The sequence below is a fragment of the Rattus norvegicus genome, chromosome Y (assembly GCF_036323735.1).
Source record: "Rattus norvegicus strain BN/NHsdMcwi chromosome Y, GRCr8, whole genome shotgun sequence".
Taxonomy (NCBI): domain Eukaryota; kingdom Metazoa; phylum Chordata; class Mammalia; order Rodentia; family Muridae; genus Rattus; species Rattus norvegicus.
In genome coordinates, this window is record NC_086040.1 from 33,531,139 (window position 1) to 33,536,192 (window position 5,054).

Below are 5,054 nucleotides of genomic sequence, written 5' to 3' on the forward strand. Positions count from 1 at the left end.
CAGAAAAAAAAAATGCATGAAAAGAGCTACTTGGGCTGACTGTGATTCGAGTCATCAGAATAATTGGGTGGGGACTTTATTTTGGGTCATCAGGAGGATACACGAGAAGCTAAAACCTAGATGCTGGAAGTTTCTAAGCGTAACTAGGGAAGGAACTGGCCTGAGAGGGCTTCTATGACATAAGAAGAGCCTGAATGATGTCAAAGAGAGAAGGGGGGATGTTGCACATCTCTTCCACTTGGAGGCGCTAGATGACCTTGAAGGTGGGTTCACTATCTTCGCAGCTTTGTGTGAAAGCCAGTTCAGCTCCTGAACCCCACAACTGTTCAACAGCCTTTTGGTGCCTGACCTGTTTCAGAAGACAGAATCTGGACGACTAGGATATTTTCTTTCGGTAAATGTGTTTATGAAGATAACTGGGACCCTTGTATCCCAGAAAGCTAAAAGTTTTCCCTCGTACAGCAAGTAACCTTATGTTCTAATGACTTCCACGTTTGAGAGCTAGGCGGATGGTCTAGGCTAGTCAGTCTCCGGAGTTTATTATACTTTGATAACAATATCTAATTCATAACTCTACTAAAATGCCAAAGTCCTCTCTGTGCCTGTGCATTTTAGGAGATAGTATTTCTTTGTTTTTTTTTTTTTGTTTTGTTTTGTTTTTTTTTTGTTTTTTTTGTATTTTGTTTTCTTTCTTTCTTTTTTTTTTTTTTTGTTGTTGTTGTTGTTCTTGTTGTTTTTTTTTCGGAGCTGAGGACCGAACCCAGGGCCTTGTGCTTGCTAGGCAACTGCTCTACCACTGAGTTAAATCCCAACCCCAGGAGATATTATTTCTAAATGGCTGTTTTTGCCTACACAAAAGACTCTTGTTGTGGTTGAAGATGCAACAGCATCGCGGAATAAACCTGGGACTCAGTCAAGATGCACAGTACAGAAAGCCAGTGGACTGGTGTGCATTGTCTCTGGGCAGATACTTGTGGATGTTGCCACATAGCTCATATTTAGAGGGTAGAAGAGGGGTGTTGCCACCCTTCTGGCTCCTTTGCTATCCTTTCTCTTTTCTGCTTGATTAAAGTGGGGACAGGGATACTTAATCCCACACTGACCTAGGCATTCAAGATGTTCCTCAGCAGAGGCAAAGTGCCTCGGGCTGAAGAATTGTGTCTGAATATGTTATTCTGAGCTGTAGAGAACCATTTTTTTTCATTTCCCTTTGAACTTTAGATTTTGATTTTTGGGAGAGGGTTTTTATGTGGGTAGCTTTAGCTACAATGGAACTAATTCTGTAGACCAGCCTGGCCTTCATCTCACAGAGGTCTGCCTCCTTCTGCCTCTTGAGTGCTAGAATTAAAGGTGTGCTCCACCATTGCCCAGCCCTCCTACGAACTTCTGATTATGACAGAATTAGATTCAGATGCTAAAACTGTTTATCATTGCCTTCCTCACCTTTTCCAAAGTTCTCTTGGACAAGAGAATTGGTTGAGCGCCCTCCCCCAACCCTCCCCAATCATTCTTGCAGGCACTCATATGACAGAGGCAACAGCACTGTGTGTGGTTTAAGCAGGTGAGCTCTTCAAACCCAGGCCATGGGAAAGTATGAAGCCTGAACACAGAATGATAGCCACAAGACAGTGGACAAGGAGTGCCTTGGCCTACCACACTAGGTCTTCAGCCAAGAAGAAGAGGATTTCTCTGAGGAGGATGAGCACACCATCCTTCCAGAAGCAGAGGAGGAGGAGTCCTTCTCCCCAGGCCCTGGGGACAATTGTGGGCTGCAGATTTTCTCATGGATGGAAGAAATGTGATGACCCCATCACCCAATGGAAGGCCATCATTCTAGATCAACTGCCAACCAGTCCCTCCCTCTATCTGGTCAAGTATGATGGAATTGATTGTGTCTATGGACTGGCACTTCACAGTGATGAGAGGATATTAAAACATAAGATCTTGACTCACAAAGTAGTGTTTCCTCAAGTGAAAGAAGCCCATCTCGCAAGTGCCATGGTTGGCCGAGTTTTGGAGCATAAATTTGAGGGAAAACATAGCTCTAGGGACAACTGGAGGGAGGTGGTCCTAGCCCAGGTGCCAATAATGAAGGACTGGTTTTACATCACCTATGAGAAAGATCCTGTCCTATACATCTACCAGATCCTGGATGATTACACAGAAGGTAACCTCCATATCATTCCAGAGATTACTCCAGTAGAGGTAAACTCAGATGTTGACAGCGACATCTTAACAGGGCAATGTGTGCAGTTCACCAGAAGTGACGGGTCCAAAAAGATCAGCAAAGTCGTTTACCAAGTTCTTGCAAAGCCTTCCGTGTACTTCATCAAGTTTGACTGTGACGTCCACATCTATGTCTATAATCTGATGGAAAAGATCCGTAAAGGTGAAATTCACAAAGTGTGCGGGACATGGATGGGGAATTTATAGGATTGGGGGAAAATGTTTGTTTTTCTGTGTTTCAGATACACAAGGGCCTTTGACAACCCCAGGATCTTTTCCTGTGGAATGTGTTTTTGCTCTAAAATTAAAATGTGTGATGTGACCTTTTGTGTGTGAACACTTTGGAGGAGACTGACTGTGGTGGATGGAACATGGAGAGGAAGCCTGAAAGGTCAAGGCTGTGAATAGTAAGTCTATTCTCACATAGGCTAAAACAAACAGGACAGAGCTGGTCTGGTCTTTAGGGAGAGAAAAAAACTTGAGATCAGGCTTAGAGGAGCAGGGATGGCACAGGGAAAAAAAAATGATGTTTAGGAAGCAGTGGAGAAGGGCCAGAAATAGATAGACTCTCTGAAGTGAAGTTTGAGGGAGAAACAGCCAGTTGGGGAAAGAGTGGCAGGTAACAGGGAGGTGGTCTTGGAACTCAAGGGGAAATCCAATAAACTGATCCAAGCAGACTCAGAATCAGAGAAGATCTGGGATTGTTTGACTAACAAAACCTAATGAAACCTGTTTCTCATCTGAAGATGTATTATTTTTAATTATGTGTTTAGGGGAAGGGCATGAATACAGGAGACCACAGAGACAAGAATAGTCAGGTCCCCTGGAGTTGAAATGAAAGGTGGTTGGGAGCCATTGGACATGAGCTCAAAGAACAAATCCAAGTCCTCTTTCAAAGCAGACGAACTCTTAATCCATTGGTTATCTCTCCAGGCCCCTAAAGTCATCTTTTTAAATAAATCCAACCTTCCCATGCAGAGAAGAGACCAGGATGAGGGTAAGAAAGATTAAATTGATGGTGATGTGGAAGAAAGACTAAAGAACACATGGGGGAGTCGAGGACACTGAGGGACGAAGGAATTCCAAGATGGAGTTCTCAAAAAGTGAAGCAGGAGACCCAGGAAGAACAGAAAGGGTCTAGAATGAGTTAAACTTGGGCCACATCCATATTGGTCTCTTTGGTTCCTTAAAGAACAGCCAAGCCATCATTTCAGAAGGTGGATGTGAGGTGGAGGCTTCCCCAGAGGACATTTTGACGAGGATAACTCAAGAGTAGTGAATGCTAAACTCAGTTTATATCTATTGATTCCTGAAAGTATCATAAAGCCCATTATTTTGTATGATCATTAAAATGTAATTTAAAAAAGAACATGAGGATGCCGTGAGTTTATGTCAGGTGTTACCTAAATCCTGTGTATAGCTTCCCTGTGCACTGTTAGACTCTGTTGCATCCTGTAATATTTTTTGACGTCACTTCTCAATGCCCCTAGATAACCTCAAAGAGCTCCTGCACTGGCTTGTCTTGCCTGGCTCTTCTTCGACTGGATGGCTTCCTACATACCTGTGGGCCCTTTTACCCTATCTAGCCTCAGGAAGTTCCCGTCTTTTATTCACATGTAAGCTTATCCTCAGGAAAATCTTGCTGGTGCCTCCAATGCAGAGGTGCTGAGCTCTTTCCTATGCCATTTGCCCTGACTTTAAAATGCTTTGTGGTTCCTGACCATGTAGCTCTCTCCTCCTTAGAAGCCCCTGTGCACTCCATGGGGTCTACCTGAGCCACATCTACACTACAAGACTGTCTTTGGAATCAACCTTATCTTGGACTCATTCATTGCTGTTTCTTCTCTCAAGAATAAGTTTCTCACTGCAGGACTTGAAAATACTTTCTATCATTGATTATTTCTGCTATTTGGGAGTTTTTATACTGGCTGGTTGTCTGACGGTTTCATTGCTGCGAAAAGACACCATGACCAAGGCAACTTACAAGGGACAACATTGTTTTTTTGGGTTCTTTTCTTTTGGAAATGGGGAACGAACCCAGGGCCTTGCACTTCCTAGGCAAGCACTCTACCACTGAGCTAAATCCTCAACCCCAAGGAACAACATTTAATTAGGGCAGGCTTTCAGGTTCAGATTTTCATTGTATTTTCATCAAGGCAGGAACCATGGAAGCTTCTAGATAGACATAGTGCTGGAGAAGAAGCATATAACCCCCACAGTGATATGCTTCCTCCAACAACGCCACACCTACTCCCACAAGGCCACACCTCCTACTTGTGCCACCCTTCCCATGGGACAATCACATTCTAACCACCACCATGATTTTATGCCAACTTGACACAAGCTAGAGTAATCAGAGAAGAGGGTGCCTCATTTGAGAACAGGCCTCCATAAGATCTAAGTGTAGGGCATTTTCGTAGTTACTGGTTGGGGAGGGCCCAGCCCACTGTGAGTGGCACCATTCCTAGGCTGGTGGTCCGGGTTCTATAAGAAAACAAGCTAAGCAAGACATGATGAGCAAGATAGTAAGCAGTGCCACTACATAGACAATGCCTCAGTTCCTGCCTCCAGAATCCTGTCCTGTTTGAGTTCCTGTCCCAACTTCCTTTGCTGATGAGCAGCAATGTAGAAGTGTAAGCTGAATAAACCTTTTCCTTCCTAACGTGCACTTTTGGTCATGATGTTTCCTTACAAAAATAGGAACCCTAAGTAAGACAATTTCTTATAGAAACAGTGAGTCTAGTAGAGCCACAGACTCTTACCTCATAACCATAAATAGAAAAGTATAGACACTTTGTTTTAATTTAAAGGTAAGACTTGCTCATATA

The 5,054-nt window shown here is 43.5% G+C and overlaps 1 pseudogene; it reads left to right on the top strand.

The window, feature by feature from the left end:
* The first annotated feature begins 259 nt into the window (after nucleotides 1-259).
* LOC134484442 (Y-linked testis-specific protein 1-like) lies at nucleotides 260-2,733 on the top strand (annotated as a pseudogene).
* Nucleotides 2,734-5,054: the final 2,321 nt, after the last annotated feature.